Source organism: Oryctolagus cuniculus, chromosome 8 (genome assembly GCF_051225735.1).
Source record: "Oryctolagus cuniculus isolate XC-2025 breed Fujian yellow rabbit chromosome 8, ASM5122573v1, whole genome shotgun sequence".
Classification (NCBI taxonomy): Eukaryota; Metazoa; Chordata; class Mammalia; order Lagomorpha; family Leporidae; genus Oryctolagus; species Oryctolagus cuniculus.
The window spans coordinates 121,915,673-121,940,334 of NC_142874.1; the positions used below are offsets into that span (position 1 = coordinate 121,915,673).

A 24,662-nucleotide genomic window follows, 5' to 3' on the forward strand; every position below is an offset into this window, starting at 1 on the left:
TCTACCATAATAAGTGAATAATAGGTAGATCTATAGTGCATAACATGGAGTACACACACAGAGAATTTTCTACCTAGCACATCTTTTCTAAGAATTTGTTTTTTCACCACCCTCATTCTTAAAATTAAATTAAAATTAAAAAGGAGGGAAGGAGGGAGAGGAAGCAAAAAAGATAATGAAAATTGAATTCATATAATAAAACATTTTATAGCATATAAATGAAAACACTGCACTTCTTACGGAATATAACTTTAGTATTCTCTTTTTTTTCTTTTAAGATTTATTTTATTTATTTGAAAGACAGATTTACAGATAGAGGAAGAGAGACAGAGGCCTTCCATCTGCTGGTTCACTCCCGAGATGGCTGCAATGGCTGGAACTGCGCCGCTCCAAGGCCAGGAGCTGGGATCTTCTTCTGGGTCTCCCTCGTGGGTGCAGGGGCCCAAGAACTTGGGCCATCTTCTACTGCTATCCCAGGCCATAGCAGAGAGCTGGATGGGAAGAGGAACAGCTGGGACTAGAACCGGCACCCATATGGGATGTCTGCACTTCAGGTCTGGGTTTTAACTTGCTGCACCACAGTGCCGGCCCCAACTTAAGTAGTCTTAAGTGACTACCGCTGTTTTCTCTCCCAAGATATAAGATTCTCTGCCATTCCAGATAATAAATTCTTTTCCAGGTTCTGATCAAACTTGTATATTTGGGGTTTTTTTTGAACAGGTAGAGTTATAGACAGTGAGAGAGACAGAGAGAAAGGTCTTCCTTCTGCTGGTTCACTCCCCAAATGGCCACTACAGCCGGCGCTGCACTGATCTGAAGCCAGGAGCCAGGTGCTTCCTCCTGGTCTCCCATGCAGGTGCAGGGGCCCAAGCAGTTGGGCCATCCTCCACTGCCTTCCCGGGCCACAGCAGAGAGCTGGACTGGAAGAGGAGCAACCAGGATTAGAACCCAGCGCCCATATGGGATGATGGTGTCGCAGGTGGAGGATTAAAGTGAGCCACAGCGCCAGCCCTGTTTGTAGATTTCTAATCCTTGTATTCCCACATTCTAAAACCAGGAATGTATAGATTCAGATATATGCCCCCCAGGGAAACAAAGAGACCTTTCCAAGTTTGCAAAGACAAGTCTTTTCCTGTTAGTCTGGTTTCTTCTGTGTCTTGAAAATTTTTACACTTGTCTCTAAACTTTCATGGTACATTTAAGGAAAAGAGAAGTGAAAGAAACTCTAGAAGAACAGAAGACAACTGAGATAATTAAGGCTCTTTGGCATGAGAACAACTGAAATTATAAGAGAGAGATAATGTTACAGCTTTGCACTCAGAGTAATATGAGTAAAAATTGGAGGTGTACGTTGGGTGGTGGAGAAAAGTTCTGGCGCTTACCCTACTCCTGAGTATGATCCTTTCGTCACTGTACTTAAATGATCCCTGAATTCACCCAACAGAGCCACGTCAATTTGAATGACGGAAGACACAACTTATAAGTCTTTGCCACCCTCACCAAACATACTTGCAGGTGGAATTTCACACTTACAGGTTAACAATCCAGTCTTCCAGTTAAGAAACTTGAGCCAATAGATGGCTTTGTTTGTAAGAAAAAGTACCATTTGCCTTATGAACATGCAACCAACAGGCAGGATTCAGTAGAGATTGTCACAATTTATTTTATTTTGCATTGAGAGAGAGAGAGAGAGAGACAGTGAGTTAGTTCTTTAAGCATATATTCTTGCTTAAGAATATAAAATCTTAATAGTCATGTCATAAGATTATTTGAAAAGATATACTTTCTGGTCCTTTAAATATATATGATTTTCAGTTTAAAAAATTAAGCATTTATATTTTATATATTAAATTACTGAATTTTTTCCACGAATGTTTCTTCATGCTTCCTTCTACATGTTCTGACTTCCAGTTGAAGGTTGATGTGGAAGTCATTGGGTAGAAATTATGCAAACTGTTGCCAATCTAATCCTCTTCAAAGTTTCAAACAATGAGTCCCTATTTCCAACAACCTTAGGGCTAAAGTACTTCTCAGAGTCCTGGAGTCTCCAAATCTGGGACTAATTTTCTTTATTTCCAGTAATTCCATTCCTATTCTGTTTTGGCCCAATTCATTCGTTTGTTCATTCATTCATTCAGTAAATGTTTGTTGAATACTGATCATGTGATAGGCACCACAATGGTCTGATGGCATAGGCTCCAGAATCAAACAAATCAGGTTAAAATATGGGATTTTTCACTCACTCTGTGGTTCCTTAACCTCCTTTTGCCCCTGTTTCCTTAACTGTTAAAAGGGGAAAATAAATTTCATAGATTTGCTATAAATATGAGAGGAAATGGTGCATGTCAAGTGCACAGAACAGGTCCTAAGAGTTGGTAAGACCTCAAGAAACTTTAGGTGCTGTTATTAGGGAGCTTTCAGTATTTAAGCAAAATAGAAATTAAAAGAAAATTGAGTAGGTGCTATTCCAGAGGAAACAGAGTGTAATCACAGGGACCACTGAGGCAACCACACAGAGACAGACATTAAAGCTGAGCCTGTAAATACAAATAGGCGTCAGCATGGGGATAGAAGATAGGAGTAATCTAGGCCAGGAAAGCTATATGTGAGAGGCATGTGAGCATACTAGAATGGTACTCTAGAGAAACTGATGAAAGCTCAGAAGAGCAGAGGAAAGAGAGATGAGGGCAAGGAAGTGCAGCAGGATCCAGGTCAAAAGATTCTGTTTTTTCAACTTTTTTTTTCTCTTATTTATTTATTTATTTGATTTATTTTCAGGTTTTTTGAAAGGCAGAGAGACAGGAAATGAAGAAGACAAACAAGAGATCTTGCACCCTCTGGTTCACTCCTCAAATGCCTGCAAGAGCTGGAGCCAACCAGGCCAATGCCAAATGCCCTGAACTCAATCCAGGGATTCCATTTGGCTAAGAGAGGCTCAACCACTTGAGGCATCATCTGCTGTTTCCCAGCATGCACATTAGCAGGGAGCTGGATCAGAAGTGGAGTAGCCAGAACACAAACCAGGCATTCTGACATGGAATGTGGGAATCCTGAATGGTGACTCAATGATTATGCCAAGCACTATAGATCAGACCTAATGGATATCTACAGAACTTTTCATCCTACAGTTGAAGAATACACATTCTTTTCAACAGTGCATGGAACTTTCTCTAGAATAGACCACATGCTTGGCCATAAAGCAAATCTCAGCAAATTTAAAAAAATGGAAATCATAACACTTATCTTCTCTGACCACCATGGAATAAAGCTGGAAATGAACAATTCAAGAATCTCTAGCATATGCAAACACATGGAGATTGAACAACATGATCCTTAATGAACAGTGAGTCATTGAAGAAATAAAAAAATTTCTGGAAATAAATGAAGATAATAATACAACATTTCAAAACTTATGTGATACAGCAGAAGAGTGTTAAGAGAAAGTTTACAGCAATTGGTGCCTACATCAAGAAATTGGAAAGGCACCAAATAAATGAGCTATTAACATATCTCAAGGACCTCAACATATCTCAACAACACCAAATCAAAGCCAAAACTTTTAGGAGAAAGGAAATAATTAAAATTAGAGAATAAACAAAATTGAAACAAAAATTATAAAAGATCAGCAAAACCAAGAGCTAGTTTTCTTGAAAAAATAAATGAAATTGACACATCATTGGCCCAACCAACAAAAAAGAAGGGAGAAGACACAAATCAATAAAATTAGAGATGAAAAAGGAAATGTAACAACATATACCACTAAAAACGAAAAAAAAAAAATCATCAGAAATTACTACAAAGAGCTGTATGCCAACAAATTGGGAAACCTAGAAGAAATGCATGGATTCCTGAACCCATACAACTTACCTAAATTGAACCATGAAGACACAGAAAACCTAAACAGACTCATTACCAAGATAGAAATTGAATCAGTAATAGACTCTCCCAACAAAGAAAAGCCCAGCACAGCATTGTTTCACTGCTGAATTCTACCAGACATTTAAAGAAGAACTAATTTCAATTCTTCTCAAGCTATTAAAAAAATTGAAAGGGAAGGAATCCTCCCAAGGTCCCTCTATGAAGCCAGCATCACCTTAATTGCTAAACATGAAAACGATATAACAGAGAAAGAGAAATACTGACCAATTTTCCTGATGAACATAGATACAAAAATCTGCAACAAAATACTAGGCAATCAAATCCAAAACCTATCGAAAGATCATTCACTGCGACCAAGTGGGTTTACCCCTGGTATGCAGGGGTGGTTCAATATTTGCATATCAATCAATGTGATACATCACATTAACAAACTGAAGAACAAAAACCATGTGATTATCTCAATAGAGAAAGCATTTGATAAAACACAACACCCTTTCATGATGAAAACTTTAAGTAAATTGGGGATAGAAGGAATACTCTTTTTTTTATCAAAGCAACATTTTTATTCATAACTTTATTTCCAACTTAAAACCAAAATTAAAAAAAAAAAAGTGTAGCTGATATCCAGAAATGGCAGCACTGTGAGATGCAATGACTTCAAACAGCCCTTGTCTCAACTGTTAGGAAACAGTTTTTTTTCCATACTATTTGTTGAACTCTTTACTTAGTATAGAGTTAATCATATGTATATAAAGTTAATTGAAAATAGATCTTAGTAAAGAATAAGAATGAGAATAGGAGAGGGAGGAGGAAGAAGGGTGGAAGTGCAGGTGGGAGGGCAGGTACCGTGGGAAGAGTCACTGTTTTCCTAAAGCTGTATTTATGAAATGCATGAAGTTTGTATTCCTTAAATAAATGGTTTCTTGGAAAAAATAAAATTAAAGGCTAAAAAAAGAAAAAGGAAATAGTATCCAAAACTTGAAAAGAAAGTAATAAAGGAAAAAAAAAAGGACTTTTCCCACAGAGCTGGCGCTGTGGAGTAATGGGCTGAGCTTCCACCTGTGGCACTGCCATCCCATCTGGGCACCAATTCTTTGCTGGCTGCTCCTCTTCTGATCCAGCTCTTTATTATGGTCCAGGAAGGTAGTAGAGGATGGCCTGACTGCTTGGACCCCTGCACCCATGTGAGAGACTTGGAAGAAGCTCTTGGCTCCTGCCTTTGGATCAGCCTGGCTCCAGCCATTGTGGCCATTTGGGGGAGTGAACCAGCATTGGGAAGCCCTCTTTCTGTGTCTCTCCCTCTCTTTGTCTGTAACTCCACCTATCAAATAAATAAATAAAATCTTAAAAATGAAAAATAAAAAGAATGATCAACCAAACACAGAAAGAAAAGATCCACGACTATGTAGATATATATAAAAAATAATGTGATCAGGTCACCTATTTTACAATAGAAAAGTTTGTCTGTAACAATTGTTATGTACTCTATATATTCTACAGCAAATATGGATTTCATCTTGTTTGACTGTCTTCACGGCTAGCACACGAGTGCTTTTGCCACAAGTCAAGAAAAGATTGAAAAACAACCATAGAATCTACGGACATCACTTGAGGCAGGCTGGTGTGTTCTTCAAGTCCATAATCACCTAGGCCCTGTAGCATGGGAGTCTTCAATTTACATATTCAGCACTGTCCAGAACTTTCCACATCTGGGTTATCAATTTCCAAGTATATAATAACCCTGGTCAAATCCTCTCTCTAACCCCATTATTTGTCTCCCTCAGAGAAATTCACCAGGCCCTTCATCCACATTTACATGATGTAATAAATTATATAGCCATTTATCCCCCACCTCACCACAATCATCCTAACTCTTTACATTTCCTCTCTTCAAATCAGTTCCCTCTTCTTTCTTTCCAGACTTAGTAGAGAGCTCAACAACCAAGAGTTACCTAGAAAATTCCTCCGTATCCTTGGAAACATCTCTGAGCCCTCACTCTAGACCATTGCTTTAACTGAAATCTGGCTGCCCCTGAAGACACCACTTGCCCTAAATCCCTCTTAACTGAATATTTGTTGTTAATAATTTGTTGGTAAATGAAGTTTTTGTTTGATGGCTTACATTTTTTAGTAAAATAGGAGATGAGTTCATCTTCTAAAAGTGATCAGGTAGGTGAGAGTGCCAGAGATGTGAATAAAGTGTTTTTCATTTCTAAGTCATCACCAAATTCTATTTACTTTTATTTCAAAATATATCTTGAATCCAACCACTACCTCTACCACTAACTAGATCTACCAAATCAGCCTTCCAGCTGTCTCTGTGAATCCCTTTGGCTCCTTCTACCTAAGCAGCCAGCATGTTTTTTAAAACACAAATCATAACATTCCTTGGTTTAATACACTGCAGTGGCATCCATTCTTTGTTTAGATAAAAACATAAATCGTTACAATAGTTCTGTATGGTTAGCCTTTATTTGCTTCCTAGATTCTTCTGGCAACATGTTTTCTTAGCTCTTTGATATACAGGTTCTGAACGCTAATATTTACTATGGCAACACTCATGTTATTTCAACCCCTTGAAGCCACCATGATTCTTTTAGCCTCTGGAAAGTAGCATAGATATACTTCTCCTAGTTAATGCCAACTCTCCCTTAGGATTTCAGCTCAACTATAATTTCCCAGGAAAGCACTGTCATACTCTTTCATATTATCATGTACTTCTTTATAGCACTTAACATAGTTATAACTTTCCATTAATCATTGTTATATTCTTATATGAATCAATACTTTTCACTAAATAAATTTCAGATTAATGTAGAAATGTCCTTGTCCCACTTAGCTTTAAGTGCAGTAACAGAAGGAATCATGCCTATATTCCTATACCATTGGATCCCCAAGTTCTAGTCCAGTGCATAATGCATACATTGTGCTCAAGTACCTGCTAAATAAATGAAAATTTAACTTGGCAATCTTGAACACTAAAGGAAGTAATACAGAGAGCAGACACCTGAGCTCTCTTCACACTAGATAATATCATCAATCAAAACTACTTTCTGGGCTAATAAGAACAAGTCTCCTTGACTCATCATGTAGGGTTTTTTGATTCCAAGTTTACCAATCATGTGTCCCAAATTCATTTGAACTGATCCCTGGCCCTAAAATTCCACTTGGAACCCAGTGCCTTTGGAACTCACTTCAACTGCCAGAAACAAGGAGCCAAAATACACAATGGGGCATGATCTGGACTTTGCCATTATTACAGCTAGCCCTGGCACTTCACCTGGTAGGGACAATGTTAGTAGTAGAAAATCATATGAAAAGCCACTGATGTGAACTTCTCATATAAGGTTTTCAGTGGTTTTGGTTGAAGCACTCACTGGTCCATGACCAGAAATTGGGGTTGCATCCCTAGAGAATAATGAAAGTGAAGTCATTCGAAGTGACAATGATTATTAATATAGGCTTTGTTTTGTTTTGTTTTTACGAGGAGGGGGAGAAGCCAAGAATCAGAAATAGGAAGTCAAATACCAAAGTCTAGTACAAAGAACAGAAAAAGAACTATAAATTGGAAATGGAGCCAGAGTCAGAAGCCAAATGGACTATGGAGTGAATGAGTGTAGATCTGGAACCATGAAAGCATGCAGACAGTAATTAGAGGGACAGATCGAGGACAGTATATGGCTGGGGCTATGTGCATGTTTGCCTAATTTAAGTTACAGAATTAGAATAGATCCTCTTAACAAAGAGAATTGATGTCTTCCAAGGCAATTCCTTGGAAAGTCTTCCCTTCCTTGTGAGGAGAAGACTGAGTATTTGTGTGGAGGACAGAGGGAAAACCTCCCTAACCAGATTTTTTTAACTTGGGCCCCCAGGCATATTTGCTATGTGACCCACAGGCAATAATGGGAGCTTCAGGTAATTCAGTCCACTTCACATCCAAAGTGCTGAAATATCTAGCCTCATTGCCATCCTGTTCCTTTCTCTCACTTTATTCTTGTGTTGGCACAACACATGACTTTGGATTTGTCTTCTGGCTTTTTGCCCAACATTCATTCCTTGTGATTGATGACAGATTTGGTTTCATTCGCTTAATCTCCAGTCTTTTCTCCTTCAGCAATTCTTTGTACTTACTTTTTCCTCCCTTTTGCTTCTAGCTGCCCCAGATAATTGAGTAATCCACTTGATTAGTCACTTATACTTCTGGGGCCCCTTTTCTAGCTTAAATTTGAGTGGATGGTATGCCTATCCAACCTACACTAAACTTTCCTCTCTCAGAGTAGCAAATGCCAGACAGAATATTCAACTTGCAGTACATTATACATTTAATTATTATCTTCAAAAACTGGCTCATTCGTCTATGTTTTCTGTTTGTAAGCCTTACCTCACTAAATCAATCTTAACTTTCTTAAGGAATGGATTGATCCCAAATTGCCTCTGTAGTCCCTATAATACCAAGTATCTAATTAATATATTTAATTCATAAACAATAACAAACTTTAGGTGAGGTACAGTGTATATGACAATGTTTAACTTCAGTCAAAGAAACCTTCCTGGGAGGTCAAATACTGCAAGATCCCATTCAATACATTTATAATCACATTTAATAAGTACTATAGTCTTAATAAATAACGTTTTTCAAAATGTTTTAAAAATTTATAGGAATTACACACAAGTATAGTTTTAATGATTTTTGTGACTAGTTTAAAGTTTACTATATATATATATATATATATATATATTTGGAGCTGAACATCTTTTTATTTAATTGTGGATAGCCCTTGTCTATTTTCCTCCTGGACTGTAGTCTTTTTATTTGTTGAACTGATTATTTAGTGGAATCATTAAGCTTTTGGCTATAATGTAAATTTTAAAATAATCTCAAAAAATAAATAAAATATTAAGTAAAAAATGATGTTTTAGCTTATTTTGAAGATTATTATATCATCTCAGAATTTACAATTAGAAAGACAAAAATTATTAATAGCTTTCAAAAAGTTCATAGAAAATACATATATTCCAAATATTCTTTGCACCAAAATAAACTTGCCTTTTAATTCTATTTTTCACAAACTTTTTGGAGTAATCTTATTTTTATCTAACATCCTGATGTATTACAGAATGTCTTCATAATATTTGTGTTGATCTCCAAATCTATAGGGACAGTCATAAAAACCACAACTTACTGAGGGAGGCCAAAGATGGTTTCCCTGAGAAAATGACATTCACATGAAACCTTTCAGGATAGATGTGTTAGGCAGGTGAAAGTGTGAAACATAAAGCATGAGGTCAAGCCTGGCGCAGGTAGAGGAGGTGTTTGTTGAGTTTGGGTAGCTGAATGAAGTAAAGCAGAGCATGGCGCAAGATGAGCAGGGAGCAGTAAGCTTGGAAGAACTTGCACAGGATTATGGGTTTTATCCTAAGAACAGTGAGAAAATATTAACAGGTTTTATGAGGAGCATAATACAAAGATTTGCATTTTTTAAAAAGTCACTTTGAACTTTTGCTTCTGGTCCAAACAAGAAACCAGAATTAATTACTAGGAAAAAAAGTGAAAAATAGATAAAATGCATAAAATGATGACTTTCAGGTCATTAGACACCGAGTTATCAGAGACACAGAACCTCTTTGGATGCTCACAAAACAATGAGGTAAGCTACACCACATCTTCAGATATAGTGTCGGTGGTGGGAGGACGCTGAGTTGTGCAGAAGGAACTGGGCATTTCAGGAAGTAGAAGACCTCAGAGTTAGCAGGGATTGCCCTCTGAACATTCAGTTTAGTGCAGACCACAGCATCCATGAGTGAAAACTACCTGGAGTTGGGAGTAGAATCACATAAAATTAAAGAAAATAGTATTCATAACTCACATGTGGGCTGGGATAGTTTCTTTTTGCAACAGTTAGAGTGGAAAACCTCATAGTTTAAAAGTTATCAGATAGTATATCTTTCTTCAGATGTAAGTAAAAGCTAACCCTAGAATAAATACTGTATTGATGTTAACACACATTATCAGTAAAATTTCTTAGAAAAGAGCAAATCTTTAATCAGCCAGATGAAAAAGATACATGATATAAAAAGAATAGATTTCTCATTAGAAGAAATTCTAGCTAAAAGACTGGGAAAATAATCCAGAAGGACTTAAAGGAAAAAACCTCCATCAATATAGAATTCTTTACTCAGTGAAAATAGCCTTCAAAAACAAAACAGAACTTTTTCAGACATTACAAAAAAACCTGAAACAATTCATCACTAGCATATTTGAGTTACAAAGATGTGGTAAAGAAAGTCTTTGAAGCAAAATGAAAATCATTCCAAGTGGAAATCTAAATCTACATAAAGGAATGGAGAGTGCCAGAAATGGTAAACAAATGGTCAGATATAAAATTTTTTATTTAAAAGTCTTTAAGAGATAATTGACTTTTATTTTTGTCTGAGAGAGAGAGAGAGCTAAAGAGAGAGAAAATTCTTCTATCCACTGGTTCATTCCCCAACTGCCTGCAACAGCTGGGGTTTGGCCAGACTGAAGCTGGAGTCAGGAACTCAATTCAGGCTTTCCACATGGATGGCAAAAAATCATCTATTTGAGCAATCACCTCTGTCTCATATGATATTCATTAGCAGGAAGCTGGAATTGGGAGCCAGAGCTGGGACTTAAACCCAGGCACTTCTATATGGGATGTTGGGTGCCTTAACGGCTAGGCCAAATGCCTACCCAGATAACTGACTCTTTAAAAAAACAACAAATATAATAGTAATGTGTTGTGGGGCTTATAAAATATGTAAGGAACGGCACATAGCTAGGAAAAGAAAATAGAATTATACTGCTTTAAGGTTTTTACATTATATATTAAATAATATATTGTTTAAATACAGAATATGATAAAGATGCATAATATAAGCTTTAAATGAACAAGTCTGTTGTGAGTTACAAAGAATTATAGCTAATAATCCATCAAAGGAGGCAAAATTGGGTAAAAGTAACACACCGTTCCAAAGGAAAGCAAAAAAAAAGGAAAAGGGGAACAAATAGCAAGACAGTCTAAACCAAAACACATCAATAATTGTATTAAATGGTCTAAATTTTGTCATTTAAAAGCCAAAGATTATAAGATGGGATAAAAAGGCAAAATTAAGCAATGCTTATATAAGTAGTGGGTTAAGTCGCTGCCTGTGATGCTGGCATACCATATAGGTGCTGGTATAAGTCCTGGATGCTCCACTTCTAATCCAGCTCCTTGCTAAGGCACCTGAGAAAGCAGCAGAAGATGGACCAAGTCATTGGACCCTGCACCCATGTGTGAGACCTGGAAGAAGCTCCTGGCTCCTGGCTTGGGCCTGGCCTAGTCTTGGCTATTTTGACCATTTGGGAAAGATGAAAGATCTCTCTCTTCTCTCCCTCTCTTTCTCTCTTTCTGTCTCTCCCTATTTCTCTGTAAATCTGCCTTTCAAATAAATAAATCTTTAGGGAAAAAACTTAAAAGGAAAAGAAAAATATACCATGCTAACACTCATCAAAATAAAGCTGTGGTTGTTACATTAATATTGGATACAATAAATTTGAGAGTAAATATTACCAGATGAGGGACAGGACACATAACAGACAAATTCTTTGAAAGACACAAACAACCACGGCATCATCAAGCCACCACCCACAATGGTGGCATTCTTTAAAAGCACAAGCTTGTTCCTGTAAGTCCTGGCTGCTCCACTTCTGATCCAGCTCCCTGTGATGCACCTGGGCAGGCAATGGAAGATGGCCCAAGTACATGTGACCCTGCCACTCACATGGGAGACTCAGAGTTCCAGAGTCATGGCTTTAGTCCTGCTGTTTTGGATATTTGGGGAGTGAACCAGCAGAACTCTGTGTGTGTGTGTGTGTGTGTGTGTGTAAAACTCTGACTTTAAAAAAAATTTTAAAAATCTAAAAAGAAAAAACAAAAACAACCAAGAATATTCAAAAAGAAATAATGTAAATAACTCTATAGTTATTAAAGCAATGGAAATTGTACTTAAAAATTTTCTTACAAAGAAAATAGTGTCAAAAAAAAAAAAAAGAAAATAGTGTCCCATAAATATTTATTGGTCAATTCCATCAAACATTTAAGCAAAAAACTAATACCAATGCTATGCAATTACAAGACTTATCAAATATATAAGGTAAATAGTACAAAGGCTAGGAGGAGAAAATAAAATTATACTGTTGTAAGGCTTACACTATACATTAAGTAGGATAATATCACTTGAAGGCAGAATATAATAAAGATATATAATATAAATACTAAATGAACAACTAAAATCTCTAAAAAATTGAGAAGGGGAGACTACAAGTACTTTCCAAATCATGTGAGGACAGCACTGCTTGATACCAAAGTCAGACAATGACATTTATAAGAAATTACAAACATATCTCATGAACATACATGCAAAAATTCTCAACAGAATGCTAGCAAATTAAATGCAACAATAAACAAAAAGGATCATATATCATGACCAAATAGCTATCTTGGGAACGAAAGGTTGATTTAATATAAAAAATTACTTAGGGACAGCGCTGTGAAGCAGTGGGTTAAAGCCCCAGCCTGCATTGCCAGTATCCCATATGGGCACCGGTTTGATTCCCAGCTGCTCCTCTTCCAATCCAGCTCTCTGTTATGGCCTTGGAAAGAGGTGGAGGATGGCCCAAGTCCTTGGGCTCCTGCACTCACGTGGGGGGCCCGGAGGAAGCTCCTGGCTCCTGGATTTGGATCGGCTCAGCTCTCGCCGTTGCAGTCATTTGGGGAGTGAACCAGCAGAATGAAAGATCTCTCTCTCTCTGACTCTACCTCTCTCTGTAACTCTGTCTTTCAAATAAATAAAATAATTCTTAAAAAACTAATTAACATAATTCATTATAATAAGACTAAAGAAAAAAGTCATAGTATTATCTCAATAAATATCAAAAAGACATTTGAAAATACAAAATCTATGCTTGACAGACACTCTCAGAAACCTAGGAACAGAAAAGAACTTCTTCATTTTAATCCTGCAATTTGGAAAATCAGATGCTGCATCTCATTTTCATGTATGATTGCTCTGGACCTAAAGTTGCAAAACTACCTTTTAGGGTGATTACAGCAGCTTCCTGCATCTTTCATTACTCCTAGAGCTATGAATTTTAAATCCTGAGTTTTTCAGAGTCTATTAGGCTTTTCAGGGTATAGTTAGCAGATAACCCACCCCCAAAATTTGTATTCTTCATTCTCACTGTTGTCATGTGATTTGCCCAATTCATTGCATTCAGTAGGCAATGATAAGTAACCATTTAAAGTTACAGGTTTTCTGGGTCCTACCCAGTGATTCTGACCAGGATTTTTGCTTCCATAAGCCCATGTAGGTCATATAACCAATCTCTGATTCCCATTTTCTTGAAAAATATTGCCTATATCCACTTGATGTACTACTCAAGGTCAGGGTTAGGTCACAGAGAATAGGACATAGTCTAGTTTGAGCACAATGCAGTATATAACAAGATGTTAAATGATTTAGAGATGAAATGGAATTTAGGTGATCTTCCAGAACACCCAAATAAAATCCTCAGAACAGAACTCCCTGGAGAGTCCTACTCCTGCCAAAATCAGAAAGGTGCCTGCTAAACCTAAGTCTCAGCTAAGGCATCTGCATTTCAAACCATTCCACCTCTGTTGCTAGAGCATTTTGGTGGAAACTCATTCTATCTTGGTTATAATCAAAAAAATTTTTTGTCGTATCTTGTTATAAGGTACTCTGCTGTTAATATGGCATGATTTTATTTTGTTGTTGAATGGTAGACATAGTGTATTGAGTAGAAAAGACTGCAGTAAATAAGACTTTAGTAGCACAGTGGTGAATGTGCAAAGTTAAGGTTCGGGAAGGAGAAACGTTCTATCTTCCTATGATCAGATCTGTCTTTCAGTGAGCCAGGATTTCTGCCCTAGGAACTTCACAAGTTTCTGAATTGTTTCTCCCTCTTCCTTGGGACAGGAAGACCAGGGAGCGGACTGGAGTTGGGTGCTTCCCTTCCCCACACAGAAGGCTAGATCCAACTGCAGCTGGGTACTCTCCTTCCTCTAGAGCAGTTAGGCTTTGATAAAATTGGCAGATTAGGCTGTAGAAAAATTGTTTCTCCTTAGGGTAGGCTATATTGAAACAAAATCCTGGGGCTGGCATTGTGGTGTAGTGAATAAAGCTGCCACCAGCAATGCCAGCATCCCACACAGGTGCTGGTTCAAGTCCTGGCTGCTCCACTTCCAACCATGCTCTTTACTAATGCACCTAGGACAGCAGCAGAGGATGGCCCACGTACTTAGGGCCCTGAACTCAGGTGGGAGACCAGGAAGTCTTTCCCCCTCTCTAACTCTGCCTTTCAAATAAACAAATAAATCTTAAAAAAAAAAAAAAAAAAGGAATGTTTTGGTGTATTTCAAAATGGTTCCTTTTCTCATTCCACAGATGGAAAAATAGAGAATTTTTCTCCAATATTCACTATGAGGAACTGGCAGGGCTCCTGGAAGTAAAACTCACAAAAGTGTGGCCCCCTGAATATAACTGGGTCCCACTGAAGTTTTTCAGTCTCAGGCTTGTCCACACTGAGGATCCTTCAACAACCAGTCAATGACGGCTTCCATTTTTCTCCCCTAGTATTGGTTCCCATGGAGGTTTCTGCTCCAGTTATGCTATGATTCTCTGTGCCCATCTATCTGTCTATCCAGTTTGGGGTGATAGGGCATTGATTTTCCCTGTGAATTTATTCCTTGGACAAATAATAGGAAGAATTGTTGATTTTTCACTTTCCTTAGCTTTTTACTTATTTTTGGGATGGAGTAGCAATTTTTAGGTTTGTTATATGCCAGACTGAAAACTCTGCTTTTTCAAACATACTTTTACATTTTAAAATGATTTACTTTCTGAAAGAGTGACAGAGAGGGAAAGGAAGAGGAAGAGACTTTTAGAGCGGTTGAGAGAGAAACACAGAGAAAAAGATATATATATATATATATATATATTTTTTTTTTTTTGACAAGCAGAATGGACAGTGAGAGAGAGAGACAGAGAGAAAGGTCTTCCTTTTCTGTTGGTTCACCCTCCAATGGCCGCTACGGCTAGTGCACTGTGCCGATCCGAAGCCAGGAGTCAGGTGCTTCCTCCTGGTCTCCCAGGTGCAGGGCCCAAGGACTTGGGCCATCCTCCACTGCACTCCTGGGCCACAGCAGAGAGCTGGACAGGAACAGGGGTAACTGGGACATAATCTGGCACCCCGACCGGGACTAGAACCCAGTGTGCTGGCACCGCAGGCAGAGGATTAGCCTATTGAGCCGCGGTGCTGGCCAAAGATCTTCTACCAGCTTGTTCACTCCCCAAATGGCTGCAATGGCCGATGATAGGTCAAGCTGAAGCCAGGAGCCTGGAAGTTCATCTAGGTCCCTAACATGGGTGTAGGGGTCTAAGTACTTGGTCATCTGCTGCTGCTTTCCAGGGCATATTACCAGGGAGCTGTATCAGAAGTGGAGCAGCCAGGACTCCAATCTGCACTCTGATATGGGATGCCAGCATAACCAGCAATGGCTTAACCTGCTGTGCCACAATGCCAGCACCCAAACTTACTATTACATGTGAAAATATCAAAGTTTACTTATACTTTGTTTTCTGGGCTAAGTTATATAATATAAAATATTTGTATATTGATGGTTGTTATTTGGTCTAGTGGTTAAACCTCTGATTAGGATGCCTATATCTCATATTGGAATGCCTGGATTGGATGCCTAGCTCCTGATGCATTTTCTGCTAATGTAGATCATGGGAGGCAGTGATGATGGCTCAACTGATTGAGTTCCTATTACTGTTACAAGAGACCTGGTCAACCTCCAGGTTTGCACTGGCCCAGCCCCAGCCACTGCAGGCATTTTGGGAGTGCATCAGTAGATGAGATCGATCTCTCTCTCTCTCCTTCCCTCTCATCCCTTCTTTCTCTCATGCTTAGTCTCTGTGCTTTCCACATTTTTTAATGAATGTGATTTGCTTTGTTAACTGCTTTCTCACCTAAGTGCCTGTTACATAGCTAGCAGGCAACAAATATTAGGTGAATGAATGAAAATCTATCCTCATAGTGACTAAATTGTTAATTTCCAACTCAAATGGCAAAATAAAAAAACAATATACAGAAAATTGGTGACATAAAATGAGTGAATATTATTAGGCACATGGTAATAGGAATTTGGAAACTATAAGAGACTGAAGACAGTGTGCCTTATATAAAGCAATTCAGAATTTAAACAACACTGAAATGTGTGATGACAAAATACAGCATGTTAATACACAAATTTGGCTATAGTTTGCCAGTTTACAGCATGTCTTAACTAAATCAATGACCCATTACGTATTTATTACAAATGATATTATAGAGAAATTCAATGCCAAGAAAAAATGTTCACACATATTTAAAAAACATGCTAAATATAGCAGGAAAATTTTCATTTAAAAATATATGGAGAAAATATTATGTAAAGGTGTGTACTAAAATGTTAACAATGGCTATCTCCAACTGATTTAATTAAATGTTCTTGTATGTGTGCTTCTTGGTATTTTGTAAAGTTCTACAATAAACATTCATTGTTTTTCTATTAGAAACAGATCATTTTTGTAAGGAAGAGAACTTAGGTAGTAGTATATATGGAAGATAAAAGGTATGGAAGATAAAAGGCAGTAAAAGAGGATCAGATGCAGGAAGATTAAATGGTAATCACGATAGTATGGGTGAAAGATGGTAGAAACCAAATTAAGGCATTGGCTGTGTGGACAAAGAAGGTAATTAGAAATGAAGACAGAGAGAAAGGATTTGGTTATCTTCAGCCTGTGAGTTGGAGATAAGGATTAAAGAAACATTGGCTTAAGCATGGTAATTCCCACTGACAATCCCAGATCTACATGGATTGGAAATAAATGTTTTGGAATCATTAGTCTTAAACATGGTAATTAAAATTGAACTTACATGAGATTCCTTAATGAATGAATGTGTGTAGAATTAAACTTGGGCAAAAATCCGAATCATGGGGAACTCTTGAAGTTTAAGAGCCAGATAGAAGAAGGAAGACCCACAAGAAATATTTACTACAGAGATAAAACAATAACGAGGAGGTTATCATGGAAACTAAAGAACATGTTTTGAAGTAAGAATTGGTCAATGATACTACTGTAGACCACAACTTGTTTATTTCTGGATCTTTGCTTCCTATGAAAGGACCTCAAGTAATTCTAGGTCTTTCTCTATTCTTGGACAAGTTATTATGTTAAAAAATTTATGAGGAATATGACTCAGCTCTATCCTCCAACCTCTTAGTATGGTTGTCTACAGAGACCAAGTTCTCATTCAATCCTTCATGTCAAGTGTTGTTAGGAACTAGAGGTGTAAGTTTGCCTACTTCTAGGGACTAGTTTGCAGGCTTATTTGGATTTCACATAGAGCAACATAACCAACTTAGTTTTTAACTAGTTAAGTGATATTTTGGCTCTTACACACCTTTGTTTCCCAAATTATTCAGAACCTAGGCAAGAAAGAAGGGAATTATTTCATGGAGACTCCTGGAAGTTCCAACAGTCAATGCCAAATACCAGAAGAGTCAGGTAAATTTTGGCCTAAAAAAAGTCAATGAATTTAAAAATTAGGAAGTAATAATAGACCACTATTTTCTTTAATAAAGTCAAACACTGTTTCCCCAGGGAAGGCATTTGATTGAAAATATCCATGATGGAGGGGGCAACTGTAACTATTGCCCCAATACTTGTCTAAAATTCTCTAAGAATGGGACTATGCCAGCGAGGAGAGCATATTAGTCAGAGATTTCTTAGTTGCACATGAATAAAGTATACTTTAAGATAGCTTAAATGAAGGTGGCAGGGTAATCGGGAGAAGAGGCAGAACTAGTGGTCACTAAATTAATAATGACAATGAATGGGGCCAGTGCCGCGGCTCAGTAGGCTAATCCTCTGCCTTGCGGCGCCGGCACACCGGGTTCTAGTCCCGGTCAGGGTACTGGATTCTGTCCCGGATGCCCCTCTTCCAGGCCAGCTCTCTGTTGTGGCCAGGGAGTGCAGTGGAGGATGGCCCAAGTCCTTGGGCCCTGCACCCCATGGGAGACCAGGATAAGCACCTGGCTCCTGCCTTCGGATAGGTGCGGTGCGCCGGCCGCGGTGGCCATTGGAGGGTGAACCAACGGCAAAAGGAAGACCTTTCTCTCTGTCTCTCTCTCTCTCTCTCACTGTCCACTCTGCCTGTCAAAAAAATAAAAATAATAAAAAAAAAAGGACAATGAATGAGTCTGTGATCCTGGCTTTCAAATGATATCATTTGGATTGTGACCTTCTTTCTATTGCTAATTATCTGTATTCTAACATTTTTATAATATAGTAAGATAAGCTTGCTATTTTGCATCAGAGATGGTCGGTAACAGTTCTAAGATTGGAACAATTTTCCTAGTTGACTCAGCAAAAACTGGCGTGGTTCATATGCCTATATCTTTGTGGCAGAGGGAAAAGAGAGTCACATAATTGATAGCTTATCAGGTAGAGAAAATGCATTTCTTGGAAAAGTGGACAAAAAGGACTGTACAGTGCATTCTACCCTTTGGCTACCTAGCATCCATAGTCTTGCTTCTGCACATAAAATATCAAAATTACCGTAGTGCAAGAGAATCTAATTATTCCATGACACTTGAAACGCTCCTTTCCCCAATAGGAAACATGCTAAAGTTTAATCCAGTTGTTGCACCCTGCTTGAAAAATCCAGTTTCTGGATGATGAGCATTTCTTTTGTCAGGTCTGGATGTAGCTCTTTGAATTTATTTGATATTATCGATAAAGATAATTTTATTAGGGGCAGGTATCATGATACAGTGGGTTAAACTGCTGCTTGGGATGCCTGTGCCCTCTATCAGAGTGCTGGTTGGAGTCCTGGCCACTCTGCTTACAATCCTGCTTCCTGCTAATGCATCTAGGAAGTAGCAGATGACCCAGGTGCTTGGATTTCTGCCACCCACACAGCAGATCTGGATGATGTTCCTGGCTCCTAGCTTTGGGCTCCCTCTTAGTTACTGCTTTGTTTAACAAAGAGAGTAAGAGAACCTTAACTAAATAGCAGATGAGGTCCTTCATCATTTATTTAGAAGTCTAGGGTTTGCTCTCTGGAAAGCATGTTTTTCTCTTGCTAAGAGAGGATACTGAAACTAAGAACTCATGGGCCTTGTTTGCAAGATTTGGTGTTTCTGAGGCCGGTGCTGTGGCGTAGCAGGTAAAGCCGCCACCTGCAGTGTCGGCAGCCCACATCAGTGCCAGCTGGAGTCCCGGCTCTCTGCTATGGCCTGGGAAAGCAATAGAGGATGGCCCAAGTCTTTGGGAGATCTGGAGGAAGCTCCTATCTAAATAAAATTTTATGTGTCATTGGTTGACGCTGGTACTGTTTTATGTACTAGCCAGGACTAAAGACTGAAACACTGTCATTTTGAGATTTTATACTATGTTTGTGGATTATAGTTCAGCAAATTCAAAGTTTGAGTTATTATTAGGCTTTTCTACTTCCTCAGAATTTATCTGGGTCCAGGACTTAAGCTCTTCATCATTATAGCATTGCCAGAAGGGCATTTGGTCTAAGTGTTATCTAAATTGTTGCTGAAAGTTTCACTGTTAATACAACTTGCAATCTTTTTTCTCAATGGTTTTCCCCTTTATCTTTCTATTACAAACTTGCGGATTTTGGTGTCTTATCAATAGGATGCTTCATCTTGCCCAAGGATTCACTGCAGGGCTTCTGCTGTAGGTTCTTATTACCTTCTCCTGCGGCAGATCATGGCAAGTAATTGAGCTCTTATTTTATAAGCCAAATTTATATACTTCTTAAGAATCTTATATCAGCTTTCATTCCTCTACAACCCAGAACAATGCAAGAGTAGGACTGGTTATAAATGCCACCTGGTTCTCTCTGCTTGAACATATTGTTTCTGTTTTTACTTGATTGTAGTGTTCTACCTTATACATACTTTCAGGTGGAAATCAGGGTAGAAGCCATAAACTTTCTGTTTTTAAATCCCCGAGTCTTCTTGGCTATATTTCTTAGCTCTTGGAGTTTTGAAAATGAGCCAGGAGCCAGGAAATACATCTCAGTTCATGAACTCTTTCCCCTATAGCTGGATCATTGAGACTGCCTCTTGTTTTCTCATAATTTAATTCTTGGGCCAGTTTGAACTACGTGATGACCAAATGCCAAGAGGTAGCTTGAGTTTTTAGTTGATTTCAGAATTAGTTGCCTCTTTCTTAACAGTGTTAGCCAAAATGGTGAGACTATGATTAGCTGTGTTTTGCTAATCTGCCCATTCCTGAACTAACCAGTGTGGCTAAAGAAAGAGTGCTGTAGTTAGCCTGAATCATGGGTCCACTCTTGTGGCAAGGCAATTAGGATTAGATAATGCATGACTGCTAGTGGAGATAAAGGAACAGGTGTATATTAATAAGGACAAACTTGGGGCTGGCACCGTGGTGCAGTAGGTTAATCTTCCTCCTGCAATGCCGGCATCCCATATGGATGCTGGTTCTAGTCCCAGCTGCTCCTCTTCCAATCCAGCTCACTGCTATGGCCTGGGAAAGCAGTAGAAGATGGCCCAAGTGTTTTGGCCCCTGCACCTGCTTAGGAGACCAGGAAGAAGCACCTGGCTCCTGGCTTTGGATTGGCATAGCTCCGGCCACTGCGGTCATTGGGGAGTGAACCAATGGACGGAAGACCTTTCTCTCTGTCTCTCCCTCTCACTGTCTGTAACTCTACCTCTCAAATAAATAAATAAATCTTTAAAAAAAATAAGGACAAACTTTCTGATCTAAGTGACAGCACAAAAGAATGCATAGTGTTCCTAATACAAGTGTTCCTGACTGGTAAGCAGCTGTCCTCCAAGTGAAGGTTCAGAACAATAGGGTCTTCCTTTTATTGGCTTCACTATATATCATACATGGCTTCCACTGCAAATATGTTCATCTGCCTCAGGGTTGTGAGGAATAGGGAGATGTTGGAAGACTGTCCATGTGATGTTTTCATGGGCTGATATATTCAGGAGCTAGAGTAGGAGTATATCATTTCAACTCACATTACACTAATGACAGAACCTTACAGGCACATTTAACTGGAACAGCTAACTCCAAGAGAGGCTGGGAAATGTGATCTGATGCCCAGAAGAATCTAGTATCTGCAAGACTATGGTATGTTTAAAACTAAATACATTATTTTACCTCTCTTTCCACATATAGAACATATCCTATCCCAAGGGAGATAATCTGAAGTTCTATCCAGTTACTGATTAGGCTCAAATCTAGGGTTTCAGGTAATACACAGTCATCATCATCAGGTACAGATATGATTCAGGAACTAAAAAGACAAGTTATTTCTACTACCACTCCATATCCCTACAAGCACATAAATCAATGGTAGATCATGGACAGCTAACAGCAACATGCTCATGTTGGAAAAGAGAAAAATGTGAGACACAGAACAATATTGAAACATAATAATGATGAAATGTTGCACAAGCATTTTATGACCCATTTCCCCTGAAAGTGGAAAAAATTTTGATGAGATTTCAATTCTACTCTTTGGAAGGCACTCCCTTGGGTATTATTCTGTATAGTCCCTGAAACCACTCCATGAAATGTTCTTTGCCCACTATTTTCCATCGCCACCTACTATGTGCGTATTACAAGATGAACTTCTATGCTCTATTTCCTACTTAGGCAAGTTTGGGGTCAGTTACCCCACTGTTTCAAAACTCAAATAATGATATTTAAGCTGGCTCATGTTTTGATTATTAATAAAATTTGTTCAAAAACTTAGTCCTCTAATCTACAAGCCTAAATTATTTCTTTTCTTCCTTGACTCCATGCCAGTTTCTCTAGAACTGTATCACACCCACTTTAAGGCCATTTGAAATGGCTCTGGATAATATGAACAAACCATTCACTTTTGTTGCAGGAGTACATCGTAAGGGAACTGTACTCAAGAGCTCTTCAAGTCCTGCCAACCCCCTTTTTAAAAATTATTTGAGGACTCAGAAAGTCAGCTTTTCCAACTCTTTCATACGTTCTTATATACCTTCATTTCTGCTAATTATTTACCAAGTTTTATCTCTTAAGTAAAATTTTGCTGAACAGAAAATATAAAAATTCAACACACACTATTTCTTTTAGCCTTTTCAACAAATTTCTTCCGGAGATAGTCTCAACAGATAGATGATCTGCTTTTGAATTATTCCAGGTGACAGTTTTACTAGTTGGACACTGCAAAAATGGGTTTCCTTCCTGCCTCCAAATCAGTTTCTTTACTATCTGCAGACTCATCATTAAGCCAATGCAACATACTTTATGTTAATGTCCTGGCTGTACCCAACTTCTGGTATTGATTTGATATATTATGGTCATTCCGGTTCTTGTAACATAATCCCAAATCTCAATTGTCTCTCTTGCAAGAGTCTACTCTCAATAGTGGTTTAGTCACTCATGTTCCTTCTCTCTTCTGGCTCTAGGATTTCCGATACTTAATTTTTAAGGTCATTATGTTCACTTGGTATCAAACTGATGGAGAAAGAATAAGGAAAGTTAAGATTTCTTTAAGACAGCAAATGAGCATATCACTTCCAACATACTTCATAGACCAGAACTTAACACATGACCATAACTAACTACCAGGTAAACTGCAAAATTTAGTTTAACAGTGTGTCTAGGAAGAATTAAGTTTCATGACTGCCTGGTCAGTCCTAAAAGAAAATTAATGCTGTCTAACAATAACAGAAAGTCACTCCAGTGGCAATGTCTGGTCTAGCAGTTTTTATCTTATCCTATTTGTCCTTATCCTAACAGTCCCATTATTCAAAAGAGCAAGGACTGATTTTCTTCCAAGTAATGGGATTCTGTTAAAGAAACCATTTTTGCTAGCGTGATAGGTACGGAAGTTATAATGCAGAGGTTGCTGAGCTCATTTCGGAGAACCAAAGAGTTTCTAAACAGAGACTACTTTAAAGAAAGTTTATACAGGAAAGAAAATAGAGTGAAAGCTACAGAAGGATGATAAAAGGAACCAGAATTTTTGGAGGCCTAAAAACAGAAAAGATAATACATGTAAGGGTGAGAGGGAGAATGAAACTAGAATGTAGATGGAAGGTTAATCTTACATAAGAGTAAACAATTTCACATTCCTCTGACACTAGAAAAAAGGAAAGATCAGAATATTTCTAGAACTTGGACAATGGAAGGAATTTGTGCTTGATATTAATGATTTCAATCTTGTCTTGACATTTGAAGTAAAGTTATATAATGAAATGGGGCTGGAATTTACATACTGTAAGAAGTATTCTGATGAAAAGGGAGAAAAAAAGTGCTGAAGAGGGATTCAGCTGAAATTACAGAACCTAAATCTGTAAGATACACAATGTAGTGTTCTTTTCTACACTGGAATTCAACAACCATTGTAGGAAAGGCCAGGTAGTTGGTTAGCATTTTATATCCATATTTACTATAGTACTTATTACAGGGTAAAGCCTCTGGAAACAGACTTTGATTTCATGAGTTAGGCACACAGTAGGCAAATGAAGAATTTTTGCTTCAATGAATTGATTTAGTCATTGCCAGTTCTGCTATGGTACTCTGTAGAGTACTGGCAACTGTCCACATTTCATGTGGTATGCCAGTGCTAAAAAGAAGAAAAATGCTTAAAAAAAAAAAAGGCCGAGCACACTCAGCTAAATTTAGCAGTCTTAAAATGGCAACTCTGTCAGTTGAGACATACTTTCTATCTTGTGCCAGTACATCTGTCTTTGATGTTTGCTGCTTTTTCCTTATGCCACCGTACTCACACTAGACCAGAAACGGATAATTCTGAGTTCAATAAGCTACACTATCGGTTTCACAAGTCCTGCAAGTTCTTCAGACACTTAAAAAATAAACTCACAAGCTACATTCCCCTGTCCCCCATTTTCATTCCCCCCAAAAAAAGGTGATTATTTACGACGCTCACGTCACAGACGAAATTTGTACCTGCAAGGAGTGCACAGCTAGATCGGGGTCACTTAGTGCATCTCCTCTGAGTCTGGCTCAGTTCCCTCAACCTTCTCCTCTTTGCAAACTTTAGGGCTATAGTTATTTTAGACGTCTAGTCCACTTCCGTCATACAACACGTGTGTAAACTCAGGTTCAGGAAGTCTATGAGTCAAGACTTAAACTTAGGCTAGAAGGCTTCCTTCTCTTACACGAGGCCATGTCTCAAGAGCCAAAGCTCTAACTTTCGATTTGGCGGCGAAGAAAATGGCCAGGAATGAAACTACGTGCAGCAGTGCAGAACGAGGCCCCACCTCCCGGATCCGGTGGCCCCGGACTCCCGCTAACAAAGTGTCCGGCCTGCGCTTCCGCACCCGCTTCCCCCGCGGCCCAGGGCCCGCCCCACGCACCGCAGCGCTACGCGCGCGAAGGCTCCCGGCCGCGGCCCTGGAAATCTCACTTTCGCCTTTCGGCCGCTCGCGCGCCATCGCTCAGGCGACGGCTGATGGCGTCACTCGCACTTCCGCCTGCGGCTGCGTTCTAGTCACAAGCCAGGAAGGAAGAAGGGAGGGCTGCAGGGCAGTGTGTGGGGGAAGTAGCGAGGAAAGAGAAGAAACCCGGGCGTTCGCGAGCGCTCCGGCAGTAACCGCGGCTCCCCCTCCGTCCCCGCCGCCCGCCTTCGGCAGGCGCCCTGAGAACACTTCCCCCGC

At 38.8% G+C, this 24,662-nt stretch overlaps 1 long non-coding RNA gene across 1 annotated transcript; it reads right to left on the bottom strand.

The window, feature by feature from the left end:
- Window positions 1-246: 246 nt before the first annotated feature.
- Window positions 247-24,483, bottom strand: LOC149125134 (uncharacterized). Its single transcript, XR_016212086.1, has 3 exons — window positions 24,363-24,483; window positions 11,065-11,126; window positions 247-491 (listed from the first exon to the last, which is right to left on the bottom strand). It is a non-coding gene; the product is annotated as an uncharacterized LOC149125134 (long non-coding RNA).
- Between the last annotated feature and the right edge of the window lie 179 nt (window positions 24,484-24,662).